Here is a 22,212-nt window from a genome sequence, read left to right on the forward strand (position 1 = left end):
ACACCAGCGCCTCCGAGCCGCCCTGCCAGACACGTACGGCCCTCCACCACCCTCGCAGTGGTGCGGGAATGTGCTCGCTGCTGAGGGCGGCCTCGCGGCTCGGCGAGCAGCTCGGGCAGGGCCGCCGCTGTCCGCTCCGTGCGGAGCGCAGCCTCCTCCGGACGCGGCCGTGAGGCGGTCTGGGCCCTCGGGTGTCGCCTCCGGCAGAATCAGCGGCTCGGTGGAGCTCACACGAAGCTCTCCCTGGGGCGGGACAGCCCTTGCCCGTGGGGTGTCGGGCGGGCCCCGGGCCGGCCGAGGGTTGCCCGGCTGAGCCCGGGGCCGCCCCTGACGTGGGGCTCTGGGGCAGAGTCCGGCCCGCGGTGCCCAGCAGGGATGCGCGGTTCTGTCTGTGCTCGGGCAGCACCAGAGTAGAGTTTTTCCCTGCTACAGTACCTACGCTACCCCGCGAAAGAGCATCGCTCAGGTTTGACAGGAGGAGAAATCTGTGTGGCCGTCAGCTATCACCTATGGCCCGGTCAGGATACTGATGGATTTTCTGACCTATTCGCTAGGGTCGTGTAAAATGTTAAACTGCAGATGCTTTCTGAAAGCAACTAGTGCTTTGAATGGTACAATCTGGATTACAGAAGCTTTATGTAGTGTTAGGCTGTGAACCACAATAGGTTTGTTCTACAAGTTAATAGGGATATGCCAGATCATGTTACACTTCTGTTTTATCTTCTGTTTTGACCCTATGGCAAGCATCAGTTGGGTTTATTTAGCTCTTTATTAGCCCTTTATTTAGCTCTTAGCATTTTTCACATTTTGTGTGAAAAATGAATTAACTTTTAGGTAGATATTTTTAAAGAGGAAAAATGTATTTGTGCCTATTGATGCTGCAGTGATTTGTGGTTTTGAGACCCATCTTGCAAAATACCACATGCTGAGGCTGATTGTCATAGCTCTGAAGCCAGCCCTGGGTATGGAATGCTTTTCATTCTTTGGAGTGTTCATTCCAGGCAGTTCTGTGTAACGAGATCTTTACAGAGCATGGAAGATGCCTCTAGGGGAAGTCTCCATTTTGATTGCTGTGCCTAGACTAATTCTGATACTCCTGAGTTTGCTGTCAGGTTTTTACGATGCTGAAATGTGTGTTTTCCAGGTTCCTGTGTGGGCTATTTTTCACTAAGAATCTAGAAAATATCTTGGCTTTTCGTGGGGTTTAGTGCAAAATAGGTTTGACTGTAGGAACCATGAAGAGAGCCTGACAGAGGAATGGTTGAACGACAAGGGACATGATACTGTAAAATTAATCCAAATAGGGAGGGCTACGTGACTGCTGCAAAGTTTGCATGGCCCTGAAGAGTAGATAGTGTGCAGAAAACAGGATATTGAAACTGCTTGGTATGTAGAAGTAGATAGAGAAGAACAAAAGAGTACTAAGCTGTTCTAACTGCAAGGCCAGCTGGACAGGCATGTATCGATCATAAAGATACTTTTAAGATAATAGTACAAGTCACATAGCAACCAATCATGAGCTTGGCTTTTGCAATATGTATGAGCTAATTAACGAACATATATAAACTGTGTAATCTGTCACAATAAACTGAGACTTGATGATCATGATATCATGAGTCTTGTCTCCCGCGGCATTTTCCCTCTAACAACTGGCGCCCGAAAGCAGGGACCTGATCCGAGCCTAAGGCGAGAGGGGTGCTGCGTTGGAGTGCGGGTCCTGCGGCTGGAAGGACGGCGAAAATAAAGAGAAGAGGCGAAACGCTCTGCTCCGCGCCCTGAGTGACCGTAGAAGCGGGCTCAGCCGATACGTGCTGCCGAAGCCTGAAGGAGCCAGCAACGGTACGGACGTAATCATGGAAAGGCAAGCAGCATATGATTTATTTAGTGCTTCTCTTAGAAAAAGGCAGATTAGGGGGATTGACTTAGATAAGGATCTCCCTTCGCTATTGCATCATGCTGAGTCTTACGGCTTTTTCGTTAACCCCCATAGTGTTCATAAACTTTCAAAATGGAGAAGATATAGGGATAAGTTGTGGGAATTAGTGTTAGATGAGGATAAACCGGGCAAGAAAATGAGTAAACTTTGGAGAGTGGTTGATAACGAATTGTTAATGTGTCAGGCAGAAAAGAGGGCGGTGGAAGTGATACGGACAGCTCTGGAGAAAAATAAGGAATGTAAACCCTCGCTTCTCTCCAGTGAGCCAAACCCTCCGGTTCTCACAAATTTTCCCATTCCCATCTCTGCTTCTGAAATGCCTGTACCTCCCATAGACACTAGTAGCATTGAGGTGCTGGAAATTGAGATCCAAATTGCTTTATGGCAACGGGACTGGGATCCCAAATTCACTTTTTGTGAACGGGAATCAGGTAGAACGGAGCGGGCGCGGGGCCAGACAGAGCGGGGCCGGCCAGCACCGAGCCGGAGGCGAGCCCGGGGCGGAGCGGACATCAGCCGAGAGACGGAAGGCTCCTTGCTGCCGAGCAGCAGCGCAAGGGGGGAGAGGGGCGTTCCTGGGGCTCAGCCGCGCTGGAGCCGGAGCAGGCGGGGCGCGGCCGTGGCGGGGGTGTCTCTTCTCCCATCCACAAGGTGACACAACAAGGACGGGAGCGAGGCGGCGCCGCCCCTCATCTCCCCGCAGCGCCCAGCAATGGCGGCGGAGATGGCGGCACAGTCCTGGTTGCCATGGCAGCGACAACGCCGAGAGCAGCAGCGCCGCCGGTGGCGGGATCGCAACACTACAGCAAAAATTTCAACAGCATCTTCCCAATTTCTTACAAGAGTCAGAGACGTAATGAAAAAGTACAGCAATACCGAGTGTTTTCCAAGATACCAAGAAGGATGAACATTATGTGAATCAATGTTATTTCAAATATGATATAGATAAAAATCACTGTATAAAGATAGAAATTTTAGTAATTATTTAATTACCAAAAATGTCTCTGAAAACAAAGAGTTAAGAAAATGTCATCTGATGGAATTTTAGTATTGAGTTTGTAATCTCCGTCTTTGGGTTTTTATAGATAATAATATAAGTAATAGTAATTTTTAAGTTTTATAGATAATACGATAAATAGTGATTGTTAAGTTTTTGTAAGTAATGATAAGTAGTGATTGTTACTAATGTTATATGAGTGCTTTAAAAGGATTGTCTTAAACTATTTTAAACATTTCTTGTTAATAGGTTGATCATAAAATGCGAGTTGTCTGATTTTTGTGATAAGAATTATTATTAAGGTATTAAGGTATTAAGGTGTTGTTATAGTATTTACAGTCAGTTTTCATATGTTTTATTGTCTCTTTAGGTGATTGATTACAAGATATTTTTTCAGGATCCTGTGTTTTTGATTTTTTAACTACTCATGTGTTTTCTTTATCCAATATTTTATGCAGCTGCAATTCATCTTCCTTTAAAAATTCATTGTCCAAATTTTAGTTCAAGATTTCAGACTTCAAATTTTCAGATTTCTGAAGAAAGGGTTTGTTGTATTTAGAGAATTTTTGTCTTGAAAGAGATTTTAGACAGGTTCAATTATTTGATAGTTTGATAAAGTTTTAATAATAAGGTTTTTTACTTATAACTGTTATTTCTAGGACTTTTGTTTTATAATGTGTTAAAACATATCCTCCAATTAGAGTTTGAGCTCTGGCCAAGCTCTGGCTCTACGTGGATGGTGTGATTGACCCAGGTGTTTTCTGCATCAAAAAGTATTCAAGTCCTTTTGGCTTGACAATTTGACCATGTAGGGCAGCTGAGCCTCAAAGGGAGTTTTGGAGAGACATGATCCGGACATGTTTTATCCAAATCTCTGTTGTTTTAAGGTTTATCAGCTGCTGCAGACTCTGGGATGACAATTTGATAGTGTAGCACTTGGTAACTGTGATTTTATATGTAATATTAATTGTGTATTATCTGATTGATTTTTATTTGTTGTTAGTTTCTTTACTATATGCATTATTTTGTTCTTGATGTTTTTTCATGTTTATTATAAAGATGTTGATATTTCCATTTCTTCATGCAAATTTTAGGAAACAGAATTGAGAGAGGACCCTCCAGTCCCTGTGGGGAGTGTTGAGTTTGTTTGTGTTTTAGCAGGTGCAGAATCTGGATAGATTTCATTGAAGAATGTTAAACTTATCAATTTCAAGAGAACACTAATCTCTCCACAAGTAAATCAGAGGATGCACAGCAAAAGTGGATTGTGCAAAGATTTGTGTTTCACCCACAGAAAATTGTAGACTTTAGGTTTTTTCATAAGTGTGTTTTTAATTATGTTATAGACTTTTTTTACTAAGTTTTAATGAGTTTTAGTAATGCCTGTGATTTTTCTGTTCATTTTACCATTGCTTTTCAATGGCAAAAGAAAAAGAGGGACAATCAATTAAATAATCAAAAGCATAACATTAAGTTTATCATAAATATAGTTTGTATTTAGAATTAAGTTTGTTCCTTTCATGTTAAACAGAACAATCAAAACCATGAGAAATATGAAGTGGGGTGCACTTCTGTAATACTAACCTCATTTTTCACCCCACGAGTTGCTTCAGTGCAAGCTCTCACACAATTAAAAATCCTAGCCTACTGGACAGAAAAATAAATTAATATTTCATCTAAAATGTTAAGTGAGCTTGCCACAAATATAGGTAGTATCTGTCATGCAGTTCTGCAAAACAGAGCAGCTGCCACTAATTTACTTCTTCTAGCCCAAGGTCATAGTTGTGAAGAATTTGAAAGAATGTGCTGTATGAACTTATCTGATCACGCTACATCTATCCATAAGCAAATACGAAAATTGACCGAGCTAACTCAACAGTTAAAGGTAGAGGATAGATTAGGTTTAAAAAGATAGCTAAAAGGATTGGGGATCGGACCATAGTTAAGAGACATTATCAAATACGGCATAATAGTTCTAAGCATAATTGTGATACTTTTGCTTGTTTTGCCCTGTGTGTTTACTTGCTTGCAAGGCTTGATGCAGCAGCTTTTGCAGAAAATGCTGAATGCACACCTTCTTGTACAAAAGGAAAACGGGAGAGATGAAGAGAGCCTGACAGAGGAATGGTTGAACGACAAGGGACATGATACTGTAAAATTAATCCAAATAGGGAGGGCTACGTGACTGCTGCAAAGTTTGCATGGCCCTGAAGAGTAGATAGTGTGCAGAAAACAGGATATTGAAACTGCTTGGTATGTAGAAGTAGATAGAGAAGAACAAAAGAGTACTAAGCTGTTCTAACTGCAAGGCCAGCTGGACAGGCATGTATCGATCATAAAGATACTTTTAAGATAATAGTACAAGTCACATAGCAACCAATCATGAGCTTGGCTTTTGCAATATGTATGAGCTAATTAACGAACATATATAAACTGTGTAATCTGTCACAATAAACTGAGACTTGATGATCATGATATCATGAGTCTTGTCTCCCGCGGCATTTTCCCTCTAACAGAACCACATTGTTGCAAAGATGAAGCATGCAATTAAAGTTCTTTCTAATAATTTGAGATGATTTAAATATATGTCAAATGAAATGCCATAGTCAAGGAACCAAAGCAGTCGAATGAATTGCCTATAAATTCCTTTGGCATGAAGCGTGTTGAGTGAAATGTTTATTTCTTCTAAGCAATAGGTCATAAGAGTGTTTAAATAAAGGTATAGTATATATAATGCACTGGAGCACAATCCATGGATTAGAGTGAAATTTCAACACTCAGTTCCTTTACTTAGAGAAGTCCACCTATGCCCAGATGGATTAATTAATTGTAGTGGTAGAAAATACAGGGTGTAAAACACAGCTGACTGTTGAGCTTAGTATATCACTATGTTGTAGAGAAACTCAAGAATCAAGAAAATTCTAAATAAGTAAATGCTAATTTGTCATGCAGTACTATGGTATTTTCAGGCAGCTAATCAAGAAAATTTGAATTGGAAGACCGTCAAACTTGTTTCATACAATAAAACTCTGAGAGACTTATCTACAAATAGAAACACAAGGAGCATCCTTTTTTGTACTCAGCAAAGAGCTGGAGTATGTTGTGCTGTTACGGAGGTTTATTTTTATAAACTACTCCAATGAATTTTATAAGCATGTAAAAGATTGTAAGTGCCCTGAAACATGTTTATTCTTGGACTGGCAATTACATACATGGATTCAGTTTTGATTTTCTTTAAAATAAAAATAAAAATATTTCTCTGGAGTAATTTGCTCTCGGTAACAAGAGTCATCTGCAAGAGAAATATCCAAACCAATTTCTGGGCAGTGGAAGTAGCTTTATTTTTTATAACATTCTTAGTACCTGTGACCAGGGTTGGTAGAGTGCCAGTCCTGCCAGCTTTAAGGAGCTGCATGTAAGTGTACCCTCGTTTCCTCAGAATCCCAGGGATGTGGACATTTCTTTGAGATGAGCTTTTAGGAAGCCCCAGAACATCTGGTGGTGTGACATCTTCCTGCATGCTCTGTTTCTGCACGTGATGTTTTCCAGTGCTTTCAAACATCCCTTCCCTTCTGTTTTTTCAGATGGTTATTTAGACCTATCTTGAGAGCTACTCTCTTCAGCCTCAGCTTTATCCAAGATACAATATGGTTATTATATAACCTAGTATTTTTTCATTTTACTTACATTTCATTACATAACCTAGTATTTTACATTGTTACTTGCACAGCAGAATAACTGCAGAACTCTGCTCGATCCAGGTTATACTGAAAACTAAAAAAAATGCTATTTCTACATGCCTGACATTTTTCTTGCATATTTGAGCTTAGGTATTATGTTTGCTCATTTCAGGAGTGCTTCTGAACCACAGTCCAGAAAGAAGAAAAATCTTCTTGGTTGAAGTTGAACATTTGTCTCTAAGAGTAAGAACAAAGCCATGCCAGTGCTTTCAGAAGACTCAGGTAATTCAGCTGCATGCTTTCAACAGAGCAGTGACTGAAATCTTGTCATACCTGTTTCACACATAAAAATAATTTAAATAGGAGTAAAATGTAATAGAATTAAGATAATTCAACTGAAGTTTCTGAGCAATTACCTACAAGAAGGAAGGTGGAATGTAAAAGGTGAAAATTAATAAAGTTTGTCAGGATCAGTTTCCTACTAACCCTAGAGCACCCAAATATACTCTGATAGACCTGAATATACTCTGATAGACTTGAATATATTCTGATAGATCTGAATATATTCTGATAGACCTGAATATATTCTGATAGGCAGAATTGGACCCCTCAGTGTAACAGTGCCTTCTACATGTGCTTACTAAAGATCAGCCTATATATCTCTGCTGCTTGCTGTGTCATTTCTTAATATTTTCTGAACAGGGGTTGATAAACATTGTAAATATCCTTCCTTTTAACTTAAAATAAGTGTCTTTGTTCGAGGCTACTTTACTAGCTTCTCCAGTATGCTGCCCAGGAGAAGTCACAGATAATAAATGATGCTTAGGATTAAAGCAGGAGTGAGTTTGAGTCTCCTGGATCAAAATCCACTCTAAGGTTCGTGGAGAGAATAGCCACAGGAATAGATTTGAACCCCCTCCACCTTTTTATATTTCCTGTTTTGTTTTGGTCCTGTGTTCCCAGACATGGTTCACCGGGAAAAATCTGGCCTTTGTCTGGCTCTGTGTGTTGCAAAATTGGGATATTTAAATATTTTTTTAGAAAACTAGCCACAAGCTTTGATTCCACCACAATGGAAATCTACACTTTATCCTTTCTTCCTCTGGTCAGGCCTGGCTTTTTATAGGTGCCTCAGAGTGGAAGGGGCAGGATAACACTTGTAAGCAAAGCTGCTGGGGAGGTAGAGCTGCTACCTGTGCAAAAAAAGGTCATTCAATCAGTTTGAGAGTCTGCTGTGGTACTAAAATTTCAAATTTGTAAGAGGGGAAACAAAGGGTTCTGGAAACAAGGAGTAATAAACATGAAGTGTTAAATGTGAAAGATAATTTCTTAAGAAATATATATTGCTTTGTTAGATTTTGCCTTAATATGATGGTGTGCTTGACACTTATGAGGGGAGTGTTGCAAAATGAGCTGTGGATAAACACGAGATAATCACAAGTCTCTGCAAATGTGATGATCATCAATGTGATACCCAAATAAATGTAGTGACTGTTAAGACTGCAGTAGAAGGTCCTGTGAGAAATGCTGTGTAGAATGTTTTTGTTCTGTCCTGAATCTAAATTTAGGGTTGCATGAAACTTTGGCCCTTTTGACATCTCAGCTAAGACCTGATTCAAATCATAAAGAGGAAATGGGATTCCTTAGGGATGTCTTCAGTGAAAGAAGTCTCAGCTACCTGATGAAGGTAAAAGTTTGTATTTATTTATGTACATTCTCCTTACAGTTTACTTTTTCTCTGTTCCCTTGATTTATCAACCATTTACTTTGCCAAACCTTTTTTTTAAGAATTCTGTACTGACCAAAGCATATGTGTGCTTAAGAACAAACACTAATAATGTTTGACAATTAATATGTTGAACCTATTAAAACCGAGATCAAGGAGTAGAATGTTGCTGGCAGAGGTTCCAAAAAGTGCAAGAGGCTCCAGGGAATGGGGAAAATATGCAGATGGGATAGAAAACCTAATATCCCATTGAGTATGGGATAGAAAACTTCATATATGGGATAGAAAACCTCACATGCCATTGAATATGGGACAGAAACCCTCACATATGGGATAGAAAACCTCACATTCCATTGCATATGGGATAGAAAACCTAACACCCAACCTATAATAAAATCCCCTAATATAACTTTAGTTGCCAAGTATTGGTTATGCAAAAGCCAGATGATGCCTCTTCACAGAGATAATCTAGTTTATGAATGTATGGGAAATTAATTCAATAGTCCAGTTTTAATTTTTTAATGTGGAGGTGGGTTTTTTTGGGGGTGTTATTTGGTGGGGGTGTTTTGTTTTAATTTTGGTTCTGAGTTTCTTTGGGGTGGGTGTGCTAGGGAAGAAGTAAAGGGTTTGGGTTTGGGTGTTTGCTTTCCAGCCTTAGCACAGGGATGTGGCTTCCTCAGAGAGGGTGGTAAGGATGCTCAGTAGGGGAACATGAGGCACTTTGCCAAAATATTCCTTATGTCTTTGACAGATGTGGAGTCAGTCTGAGTGCCAGCAGTGTCTGCAGGGGAGCTGTGGACAGTTCATCTATCACAACACTAGGGGTGGCACAAAGCTCTTCTGGTCTGCCCACTGCTCAGAAATCCTTGCTCCTGGCTGTGGAACTTCTGGCTGTGGAACTCCTCCTCAGCCTGTGTCCGGCCAATCTTCAGCCTTGAGACTTTCTAGAACGGTGTTCCCTGAGTCATGAGAGTTGAGTTTCAAGTCCCGCACCCAGGGATTCCACTGCTGGGCAGCATAAAACAGTGTTCCCAACTGCTGTCCTCAAGAGCTGTAGCCCCCTGTGACCTGTGTCCCTTCTCCCATCAGAGCTTTGTTTTGCTGGTGCCTGGCTTGGGAGTCCTTGCCTTGCACAGGAGACTGGACTGGACTACAAACACATGCTAACAGTGGTAACAGGCAACTTTATTTACACAACTAAATAAATTTCAGCATTTGTGCATGCAGAGGAGGAAGATTGGCAGGACAGAGGACGCCTTTGACCTGAGGCTGCCTTTGGACGAGCAGGCACTGCCCCAGTATGTAATGGTCATGGTCCACTGCAGCCTGCAGTGGATCCTGTTCATCCTGCTGCCCATGTCTTTTTTCTCATGAGGCCCAGCAGTATCTGGTGCACCCGAGTTAAGAATTTCACCACTATCTGGTATGGATGTGGAGCAGGCAAGAGAGGTTGCATTGACATTGGCTCCTCAGAGGGGTTTGAGGTCGACTCTGGCTCTGGTGTGGCTGTTGCAGTTGAGTGATCAGGAGTGGGAGTACAGCAGCCTGACTCTGTTGGTGCTGACTCTGGCTGCTCCAAGGGGGCTGAGCTGAAGGTTGGCTCTGGTCTTGGAGTAGCTGTTTCAGCTGACTCAGGATATGGAGTGGGAGTAGAGCAGCCTGACTCTGTTGGTGTTGGCTCTGGCTGCTCAAAAGAGGTTGAGCTGAAGGTTGGCTCTGGTGCTGGAGTGGCTGTTTCAGCTGACTCTGGACATGGAGTGGGAGTAGAGCAGCCTGACTCTGTTGGTGTTGGCTCTGGCTGCTCAAAAGGGGTTGAGCTGAAGGTTGGCTCTGGTGCTGGAGTGGCTGTTTCAGCTGACTCTGGACATGGAGTGGGAGTAGAGCAGCCTGACTCTGTTGGTGTTGGCTCTGGCTGCTCAAAAGGGGTTGAGCTGAAGGTTGGCTCTGGTGCTGGAGTGGCTGTTTCAGCTGACTCTGGACATGGAGTGGGAGTGGAGCAGCCTGACTCTGTTGGTGTTGGCTCTGGCTGCTCAAAAGGGGTTGAGCTGAAGGTTGGCTCTGGTGCTGGAGTGGCTGTTTCAGCTGACTCTGGACATGGAGTGGGAGTAGAGCAGTTTGACTCTGTTGGTGTTGGCTCTGGCTGCTCAAAAGAGGTTGAGCTGAAGGTTGGCTCTGGTGCTGGAGTGGCTGTTTCAGCTGACTCTGGACATGGAGTGGGAGTAGAGCAGCCTGACTCTGTTGGTGCTGACTCTGGCTGCTCCAAGGGGGCTGAGCTGAAGGTTGGCTCTGGTCTTGGAGTAGCTGTTTCAGCTGACTCTGGACATGGAGTGGGAGTAGAGCAGCCTGACTCTGTTGGTGCTGACTCTGGCTGCTCCAAGGGGGCTGAGCTGAAGGTTGGCTCTGGTCTTGGAGTAGGTGTTTCAGCTGACTCAGGATATGGAGTGGGAGTAGAGCAGTTTGACTCTGTCAGTGTTGGCTCTGGCTGCTCAAGAGGGGTTGAGATGTAGGTTGTCTCTGGTGCTAGAGTGTCTGTTCCAGGTGGACGCATGCCCATCTGAATCAGGATCCAGTTGTAGAAGTACTGAGTGGAGGTGTAGACTCCCGGGCGTTTTGTTCTGACACAGCCTTTTCCCCAGCTGGTCACTCCAACAAGCCAAAAGTAGCCAGCATGGTTATCTTTGCACACCAGAGGCCCTCCACTGTCACCCTGCAACAGAGGAAAGAGGATTAGGGTGCTGTTGGGTGGCTGCTGTCAGCACTAGAGGCCTGTTTCTCTCTTGCAGCCCCTGCCACAGCTGTATTCATGGTACAAAAAGGCTTTGCTCAGGTGCTGGAGTCTCAAGAACCTTAGCTGGGAACAGGGTGGGTGTCTGTGAAGGCCCCCTTTTGTATCTGCACAGTGATCCTGGATGGGCAGAGCATAGATCATCCAGAATCTGGATCTGTGGGCTGCTGAGAACACTGGATGGGCTTTCTGGGCAGAGGGGCAGGCCTGGGGAACACGGTCACTTGGCAAGGAAACTCCAGCAGTGGAGGAAAAGTGGTTTGCCAGACAAAGCCCATGGTGACGGGGTACCTTCGCTGCTGGCTCCCAGCACTCATACCTGGCAGGTGTCCATGCCACCCCGTGGGTAGCCAGCACACAGGTTGTGGGTGTGGATGGCCCCAGCGTACCGACGGCTGCTGTTAACCAGCCGGATATCCAGGAGACGGACCTTGGCTTCCTGCAGGACATCACTCGGACCCTGAGCTGCAAGCACAGGAAGGAATGGGCACCCAGCAGCTCTTTGCCAGTTCCACTCCCCTGTCTGGGGGTGAACTCATTCCCTAGGGCTTGGCTTTGCCTCTGGAGCAGTTGTTGAAGCGCTGTGTCCTTTCTGTCTGCCTTTGGGGAGCAGGCCAGGCCCAGCTCTCCAGAGGCATACATCCTACAGCCTGACTTTGGTTTGTGCTGTCAGGAAGCCAAACCCATCTTGCTGGTGTGCCCAGCTCACCCTCAGGGCCCTTTTTGGGAACTCACCTTTTGCAGTGGCAGAACCCCAGCCAGCAATGTAGCAGGTTTTCAGCTCTGACACTGTGAGCGAGGCGTTGGGCACGCAGGCAAGCTGGACGTAGTCACTGCACTCCACGGGCTTGTCCAGCTCCAGCAGGGCGATGTCGTTCTGCTGGGAATCAGCCGTGTACTCCTGGTGGGCCAGGAGCCGCTTGATGTGGCGCACCTGAGTTTCAGGGCCCAGATGGGTCAGCTTGGTGGCCCCGATCAGCACACGCCACATGGTGACATTCCTGCAAGGCAGAGAGGGGTCTGAGGAAGAGCAGAGCCGTGTGCTGTTGATGCCTTAGGATTTTAGCTTTTGTATTTTTCATCCATTTGTAATCCTGCAGTTTTTTACTGTATAACTAAATTCTGCACACAGTGTGAGCTGCTGCTGCTTTCCCATTCTGGTCACAAAAATTCCTCTCCAGGCCTGGCAATCAAGGATACCTCACTGCCTCAGGCCTCGAGAGATGGAAACAAAAGTGAGTTGAGGGGAGCAAACTGGGGGTAAATGACTTCATTACCTGAAGCTGTAATTAGAAGATTAACCCTAAATATGCAAATGGACCAAATTTATAGGTGTGAAAACCTTTGACCCGTGGTCAATTTTGGGTTGTAGCACTTGGGGGGGTCTTTTGTTTTGCCTAAAATGGACCTGGAGGCCCTTCAATAAATATAATCACTTTTTATTCCTTGTCTGGCCTGTTTTTAGGTAGTCCTGAAAAGGCATCACTGTGGCAGCTCAGCACTTCCCTTCCTTCTGCTTCTCAAGGCAGAGAGGAAAGCAGGGCAATGAGGAGTGTGACTGCCCTAGCATGCCTTAGGCTCCAGGAATGCCACACTGGAGGCTGCTGGGCAGCAGTGGCACGAGCCCAGCCTTCTGAGCAGTCCCTCAGTTGGGCCCCGTAGTATTGAGGTGCTGCAGGCTGGGCAACTGTTTGTGTGGTGAGGATACCCTCATTCCCTGCTCCTCCTTACCTGGCCTGGAGGAAGCAATGGGCTGCTGTGAGGACCCACTGTGGGCTGATGAGGGACCCTCCACATGTATGGCCGGTGCCTATTTTCCTGGGGTCCTGGATGCTGACAATCCAGGGCCAGGCCCCTGGCAGGGCACCTGTGCCAGTCACAATTCGGTAGTCAGCATCTATGGAGTTGTAGTCAGAAGCCATGGGCCGGAGCCCACAGGTCCCTCTGGAAGCACAAAATCATTACTGCCCTTCTGTTCCAGTACCTGGGTGCTGGCAAGGAGGCTCCCACATGGGGTTTGGGGTATGGCAATGGGGGACAAGCACCCTCCTAGAGCCTGGGGCCATACCTGCAGTTGCCCCAGGTACCATGTGCAGGTCTGTACACAGCCAGCAGGATGAAGAGGTACAGGTACAGAAGATTCATCGCTGTCAGCAGCATCTGTCAGCTGAAAGAGACAAAAGCTTGTCTCTTCCAGTGCAGTCTCTGACGAGTGCTGCAGCAACTGCACTGTCCATGGCACCTGGGGCTGATGTCACAGAGTGGGTGGTTCCAGGTTCTGGGCACAGTGTCCTCAGAGGGCAGGGAAAGGCCACAGCCTCACAGAACCACAGAATGGTTTGGGCTGGAAGGGACCTTGAAGGTTGTGAAAGGCAAAAGGGGTCCCTTGCCTCGCACATGCAAAACGACACCATGGGCAGACAAATCTGGCACAGAGGGAAAGTCACTCCAAAGGCAGTGTTTGGTCAGAGAGGGTGCTCAGAGCCACCACACGATGGAGAAAACTAGCACATCAAAGCTAGAAAGAGGACAGGAAGGAACAATGCCATGTGCAAACTACTTGGGGGGATGCTTCAAGGCACATAAGCCTTAGCTGATGGAACAAACCTGGAAACTCCTGAGTGTTGCAAGAGGAATTGCTGACCATGGCAGAGTGCGAGAAGCTGACAGGAGTTTCAATGCCATGAGGAAGCCTTTCTGAGTCTGTTTATACATTCTCCATGTCTGGAGCAGGGTGAGTACTGCAAATGCCTCAGTGCTGCCTCTTGCTTTGGAGACTGGTGCTGGAGGTCATGGCTGCAGAAAACAAGGGACTGAGATGGAGAGTGCTCATGCACTCACTTTTGTGGTTTGGGAATGGCATTCCCCAGTCTGGTGTTTCCACTGGAACACTGCAAACCACTGCTCCTCACTCCCTTCTCCCTCTCCCCTCCCTTCTCTGGTGGGCTTGAGAATAGAACTGGAAGCACAAAAGTTAAAGACTGTGGGTTGAGACAAGAACAATATAATGGAAACAGCAATGAAACAAGAAAATGAGCAGTAACCGCAACAATATTAATAATGGACTGGGACAATTCACATGCAACCATCCACCCCATAGAGCCTGGCAGTACCCAACCAGGCTGTCATGCATGTTATCCAGCGGAGATTTCTTCCCTGTCCCTGGAAAATGTTGTGGAGTGGTTCAGAACAACCTCCACGTCCTGGCCATGCCCTGTCCTGGTTATGGCAAAAATTTACCCCATCCTGGCCAGAACCAGGACATTCACCCTCATGATCTGCCCCACAGCTTTGGAATCTGTGCCAGAGGGTCTGGCAGGGCAGGGAGGGCAGTCACCAGGGATTGGCAGACGTTGGAAACTCCTTATCCCTCTCTCTGGCCCCTGGTTTTCCTTGTTTTATGGAATGGAAGAACACATGTCCAACTCCTCCCAGTATCTCCTTCACTGGAAATCCTCCGTGCTTTGATTCCTTCTCTGACATTCTGCTGCACCTGGGGAATGCAGTGGGAAAACCCAAGGCTTTGTGTGAAGGTCACTCCCTCAGCACTTCACCTGAGGTGCACAGGAAGGCTGCCCTGGCTCTACCACACCTCATCCAGAACACCTGGAAGCTCTTCCCTCCCCATTCACACACTCCCCTGCCTTGTCCTCCTCATCCCACAGGGATGCACAGAGGGGCTACCACACTTCACGGTTTGGTAGCCCTGATACCACACTCCTGACTGGAATGGGGTGACCCTGGGGCAGTTTTGGCCTGCATCAGTTCCATGTCCTGCCTCAGCACACCCAGGTTCTCTGTTGGCGTCTGTGCTCATCTCTGCAGCTTTGCTGTCCTGCACCAGGAGTTTGCTGAATAAAATCATCCTCTAGAAAGGACATGTGACACAAGCCCAGGAGTAAGCAGCACCATGGGAGAGTTCAGCAAGGTGCCCTGGGGACAGCCAGGCCAGGCAGGGGAAGGTGGGGGGACCACGGCCTCACTGAAGCAGCCACATTGTACAGCACAAAAAATAAAGCTAAATAAATGCTGGGATGAAATACAGCACTGCTGGGACTGCTCCATTTAGCAAATAACAGTTGTGGGGGAGATTTACAGATGTACTGGGTACATCTGGGAACTGGGGCTCCTGCTGGAAGTCTTCAATCTTGAAGCTCCCAGTTCCCAAAGCTGGTAAATCCTTCCCAGCAATGGCTCCTGAGGCAGGGAGAGGGGTGGAAAGCCAAGGATGGGGCAGAGATCAGAAGGAGCTGGGGAGCTCAGAGAGGTCTTCAAGGGGAAGAGGATTTGTCTGAAAGGCCCTCACTTTTCTGGTCATCTTGGCAACTCTGGCAGGTTTAACAGGAGGTTTGTCTGGAAACAAGACAGGGACATATTGGCATGATGGGTGCTGGCATATTCCAGTCTTAGGCTTTGCAGAGAGAGATTTGCTGTTTCCCCATAGGCCACAGAGGATTTTAATATGAGGTGAACTCCCCAAGCTTGCATCCACCCTGTTCCATGGCCTCTGGCTCTGAGAAATGCTCTCCTGTGCACCCTGCTTCATTCCCTCAGATCAATGGCTGATGTGCCAGCAGCTCCTGCTCCAGAAGGGCAGCACATGATGAAGGTGCCACCCCTGCAGCTGAAAAGAAGGTTCCTTTTGCCATGGCATTCCAGGAGGTCATAAGACACATCATCAATGGAGTCTGAAAAAAAGAAAAATTAGAAGTTGAGGCAGCTGCATTTACCAGTGTGGGCAGTCCAGAGAGAACTGCCTGGACCTGACCCAGTTTGTGGATCAGAGCCAGAAATAGGTTCCCTTAGCTAGAAATGAGACCTCTCTACCCAGAGAGCCAGCTGCTTGCCATTCCATTGCTCCCTGGCCACAAGCAGCACTTCATCCATGAGCTCTCACCCCACAGAGCCCCTAGGTAACCCTGAAAAGACTCCTTCAGTATCAGGGGCTGCAAGAGACCTCTAGATGAGCAGCTAGAGGATTAGGTGAGGAGAAGAACTGAAATAAAATGCGTGTTTTTCCCTGGATTTGTGGAAGACAACAAGAAAGAAATACAGGACCCCAAAAAACAAACCCACTCGATGGGAGAGGCAGGTGAGCACCTCTGGTTCAGGAATTACAGAATGCACTCAACTGCAGCTTGCAGACAAGGATCCTGGCACGTTCCAGCAGCCAGCACTGCCACCTGATCCCAGCATCCCTCTGCCCCATGGATTTACACAGGACCCCAAAGCCCCAGTGGTCAGTGAAAGGAAAACATCCAACTGTCCACACTTGGCAACCTACTCCTGGGTTCTGCAGCCTGTGGAGAAAGACAAATTCCCTCACTAGAAAACTAAGCAGGTTTGAGCTGGGCTTTCTCAAAGCACACTAAAGGCAGAGGTGGGCTTCTCCGTGCTGTTTGGGAAGTGGCACATGAACCACACGGGAATCAGAGAGAGATTATCAACTCCAGAGGCACTGCTGAGCGCAGCCTCTCCTGACTCCAGCTGGGCTCCAGCCCCGAGGTGACCTGTGCCTCCAAACAGAGGGGCCAGAGTGACCTGCACTGACCAGGCCGGCCACAGCTCCGTGTCACACTGACCACTGCAGCGTCCAGCCAGTCCCTCCAGAGGCTCTTCCAATCTCCACCTCCACCTTACAGGGGCATGGAACGCCGCTGATCACACCCGCTGCTCCCTGACCTGCAGCCAGAGGAAGATTTCCTCATTTGCTGCTGTGGCCAGTGGCACCTCTCTGTAGCAGGTTTTGCGTCCTGCTCGGTGCCCCAGTGCTCCAGACAGGCTGGCTCCGTGCTGCTGGGCCTCTCCCGGTCCCTCTGAGCAGGGCTGCAGCCGAGTCTTCAGAACAGCCCCAATTCCCCAAAACAGCCCCCAAAACAGCCCGGCGCTGTCTGTGTGGGGAACATCAAACCCACACCAAGGAATGGCTTTGCCCAGTGCCCCGGGATGGAGCAGCCCCGGCCTGCTCCACCAGAGCCCAGGGCGGCTCTGGGAGCCCTGAGGGCACGAGAGAAGGAAACTTCAGCGTGAGGGTCTGCAGCGGCCAGGGGAACACCAGCGCCTCCGAGCCGCCCTGCCAGACACGTACGGCCCTCCACCACCCTCGCAGTGGTGCGGGAATGTGCTCGCTGCTGAGGGCGGCCTCGCGGCTCGGCGAGCAGCTCGGGCAGGGCCGCCGCTGTCCGCTCCGTGCGGAGCGCAGCCTCCTCCGGACGCGGCCGTGAGGCGGTCTGGGCCCTCGGGTGTCGCCTCCGGCAGAATCAGCGGCTCGGTGGAGCTCACACGAAGCTCTCCCTGGGGCGGGACAGCCCTTGCCCGTGGGGTGTCGGGCGGGCCCCGGGCCGGCCGAGGGTTGCCCGGCTGAGCCCGGGGCCGCCCCTGACGTGGGGCTCTGGGGCAGAGTCCGGCCCGCGGTGCCCAGCAGGGATGCGCGGTTCTGTCTGTGCTCGGGCAGCACCAGAGTAGAGTTTTTCCCTGCTACAGTACCTACGCTACCCCGCGAAAGAGCATCGCTCAGGTTTGACAGGAGGAGAAATCTGTGTGGCCGTCAGCTATCACCTATGGCCCGGTCAGGATACTGATGGATTTTCTGACCTATTCGCTAGGGTCGTGTAAAATGTTAAACTGCAGATGCTTTCTGAAAGCAACTAGTGCTTTGAATGGTACAATCTGGATTACAGAAGCTTTATGTAGTGTTAGGCTGTGAACCACAATAGGTTTATTCTACAAGTTAATAGGGATATGCCAGATCATGTTACACTTCTGTTTTATCTTCTGTTTTGACCCTATGGCAAGCATCAGTTGGGTTTATTTAGCTCTTTATTAGCCCTTTATTTAGCTCTTAGCATTTTTCACATTTTGTGTGAAAAATGAATTAACTTTTAGGTAGATATTTTTAAAGAGGAAAAATGTATTTGTGCCTATTGATGCTGCAGTGATTTGTGGTTTTGAGACCCATCTTGCAAAATACCACATGCTGAGGCTGATTGTCATAGCTCTGAAGCCAGCCCTGGGTATGGAATGCTTTTCATTCTTTGGAGTGTTCATTCCAGGCAGTTCTGTGTAACGAGATCTTTACAGAGCATGGAAGATGCCTCTAGGGGAAGTCTCCATTTTGATTGCTGTGCCTAGACTAATTCTGATACTCCTGAGTTTGCTGTCAGGTTTTTACGATGCTGAAATGTGTGTTTTCCAGGTTCCTGTGTGGGCTATTTTTCACTAAGAATCTAGAAAATATCTTGGCTTTTCGTGGGGTTTAGTGCAAAATAGGTTTGACTGTAGGAACCACATTGTTGCAAAGATGAAGCATGCAATTAAAGTTCTTTCTAATAATTTGAGATGATTTAAATATATGTCAAATGAAATGCCATAGTCAAGGAACCAAAGCAGTCGAATGAATTGCCTATAAATTCCTTTGGCATGAAGCGTGTTGAGTGAAATGTTTATTTCTTCTAAGCAATAGGTCATAAGAGTGTTTAAATAAAGGTATAGTATATATAATGCACTGGAGCACAATCCATGGATTAGAGTGAAATTTCAACACTCAGTTCCTTTACTTAGAGAAGTCCACCTATGCCCAGATGGATTAATTAATTGTAGTGGTAGAAAATACAGGGTGTAAAACACAGCTGACTGTTGAGCTTAGTATATCACTATGTTGTAGAGAAACTCAAGAATCAAGAAAATTCTAAATAAGTAAATGCTAATTTGTCATGCAGTACTATGGTATTTTCAGGCAGCTAATCAAGAAAATTTGAATTGGAAGACCGTCAAACTTGTTTCATACAATAAAACTCTGAGAGACTTATCTACAAATAGAAACACAAGGAGCATCCTTTTTTGTACTCAGCAAAGAGCTGGAGTATGTTGTGCTGTTACGGAGGTTTATTTTTATAAACTACTCCAATGAATTTTATAAGCATGTAAAAGATTGTAAGTGCCCTGAAACATGTTTATTCTTGGACTGGCAATTACATACATGGATTCAGTTTTGATTTTCTTTAAAATAAAAATAAAAATATTTCTCTGGAGTAATTTGCTCTCGGTAACAAGAGTCATCTGCAAGAGAAATATCCAAACCAATTTCTGGGCAGTGGAAGTAGCTTTATTTTTTATAACATTCTTAGTACCTGTGACCAGGGTTGGTAGAGTGCCAGTCCTGCCAGCTTTAAGGAGCTGCATGTAAGTGTACCCTCGTTTCCTCAGAATCCCAGGGATGTGGACATTTCTTTGAGATGAGCTTTTAGGAAGCCCCAGAACATCTGGTGGTGTGACATCTTCCTGCATGCTCTGTTTCTGCACGTGATGTTTTCCAGTGCTTTCAAACATCCCTTCCCTTCTGTTTTTTCAGATGGTTATTTAGACCTATCTTGAGAGCTACTCTCTTCAGCCTCAGCTTTATCCAAGATACAATATGGTTATTATATAACCTAGTATTTTTTCATTTTACTTACATTTCATTACATAACCTAGTATTTTACATTGTTACTTGCACAGCAGAATAACTGCAGAACTCTGCTCGATCCAGGTTATACTGAAAACTAAAAAAAATGCTATTTTTACATGCCTGACATTTTTCTTGCATATTTGAGCTTAGGTATTATGTTTGCTCATTTCAGGAGTGCTTCTGAACCACAGTCCAGAAAGAAGAAAAATCTTCTTGGTTGAAGTTGAACATTTGTCTCTAAGAGTAAGAACAAAGCCATGCCAGTGCTTTCAGAAGACTCAGGTAATTCAGCTGCATGCTTTCAACAGAGCAGTGACTGAAATCTTGTCATACCTGTTTCACACATAAAAATAATTTAAATAGGAGTAAAATGTAATAGAATTAAGATAATTCAACTGAAGTTTCTGAGCAATTACCTACAAGAAGGAAGGTGGAATGTAAAAGGTGAAAATTAATAAAGTTTGTCAGGATCAGTTTCCTACTAACCCTAGAGCACCCAAATATACTCTGATAGACCTGAATATACTCTGATAGACTTGAATATATTCTGATAGATCTGAATATATTCTGATAGACCTGAATATATTCTGATAGGCAGAATTGGACCCCTCAGTGTAACAGTGCCTTCTACATGTGCTTACTAAAGATCAGCCCATATATCTCTGCTGCTTGCTGTGTCATTTCTTAATATTTTCTGAACAGGGGTTGATAAACATTGTAAATATCCTTCCTTTTAACTTAAAATAAGTGTCTTTGTTCGAGGCTACTTTACTAGCTTCTCCAGTATGCTGCCCAGGAGAAGTCACAGATAATAAATGATGCTTAGGATTAAAGCAGGAGTGAGTTTGAGTCTCCTGGATCAAAATCCACTCTAAGGTTCGTGGAGAGAATAGCCACAGGAATAGATTTGAACCCCCTCCACCTTTTTATATTTCCTGTTTTGTTTTGGTCCTGTGTTCCCAGACATGGTTCACCGGGAAAAATCTGGCCTTTGTCTGGCTCTGTGTGTTGCAAAATTGGGATATTTAAATATTTTTTTAGAAAACTAGCCACAAGCTTTGATTCCACCACAATGGAAATCTACACTTTATCCTTTCTTCCTCTGGTCAGGCCTGGCTTTTTATAGGTGCCTCAGAGTGGAAGGGGCAGGATAACACTTGTAAGCAAAGCTGCTGGGGAGGTAGAGCTGCTACCTGTGCAAAAAAAGGTCATTCAATCAGTTTGAGAGTCTGCTGTGGTACTAAAATTTCAAATTTGTAAGAGGGGAAACAAAGGGTTCTGGAAACAAGGAGTAATAAACATGAAGTGTTAAATGTGAAAGATAATTTCTTAAGAAATATATATTGCTTTGTTAGATTTTGCCTTAATATGATGGTGTGCTTGACACTTATGAGGGGAGTGTTGCAAAATGAGCTGTGGATAAACACGAGATAATCACAAGTCTCTGCAAATGTGATGATCATCAATGTGATACCCAAATAAATGTAGTGACTGTTAAGACTGCAGTAGAAGGTCCTGTGAGAAATGCTGTGTAGAATGTTTTTGTTCTGTCCTGAATCTAAATTTAGGGTTGCATGAAACTTTGGCCCTTTTGACATCTCAGCTAAGACCTGATTCAAATCATAAAGAGGAAATGGGATTCCTTAGGGATGTCTTCAGTGAAAGAAGTCTCAGCTACCTGATGAAGGTAAAAGTTTGTATTTATTTATGTACATTCTCCTTACAGTTTACTTTTTCTCTGTTCCCTTGATTTATCAACCATTTACTTTGCCAAACCTTTTTTTTAAGAATTCTGTACTGACCAAAGCATATGTGTGCTTAAGAACAAACACTAATAATGTTTGACAATTAATATGTTGAACCTATTAAAACCGAGATCAAGGAGTAGAATGTTGCTGGCAGAGGTTCCAAAAAGTGCAAGAGGCTCCAGGGAATGGGGAAAATATGCAGATGGGATAGAAAACCTAATATCCCATTGAGTATGGGATAGAAAACTTCATATATGGGATAGAAAACCTCACATGCCATTGAATATGGGACAGAAACCCTCACATATGGGATAGAAAACCTCACATTCCATTGCATATGGGATAGAAAACCTAACACCCAACCTATAATAAAATCCCCTAATATAACTTTAGTTGCCAAGTATTGGTTATGCAAAAGCCAGATGATGCCTCTTCACAGAGATAATCTAGTTTATGAATGTATGGGAAATTAATTCAATAGTCCAGTTTTAATTTTTTAATGTGGAGGTGGGTTTTTTGGGGGGTGTTATTTGGTGGGGGTGTTTTGTTTTAATTTTGGTTCTGAGTTTCTTTGGGGTGGGTGTGCTAGGGAAGAAGTAAAGGGTTTGGGTTTGGGTGTTTGCTTTCCAGCCTTAGCACAGGGATGTGGCTTCCTCAGAGAGGGTGGTAAGGATGCTCAGTAGGGGAACATGAGGCACTTTGCCAAAATATTCCTTATGTCTTTGACAGATGTGGAGTCAGTCTGAGTGCCAGCAGTGTCTGCAGGGGAGCTGTGGACAGTTCATCTATCACAACACTGGGGGTGGCACAAAGCTCTTCTGGTCTGCCCACTGCTCAGAAATCCTTGCTCCTGGCTGTGGAACTTCTGGCTGTGGAACTCCTCCTCAGCCTGTG

This window comes from Lonchura striata, chromosome 27 (genome assembly GCF_050655825.1).
Source record: "Lonchura striata isolate lonStrDom1 chromosome 27, ASM5065582v1, whole genome shotgun sequence".
Classification (NCBI taxonomy): Eukaryota; Metazoa; Chordata; class Aves; order Passeriformes; family Estrildidae; genus Lonchura; species Lonchura striata.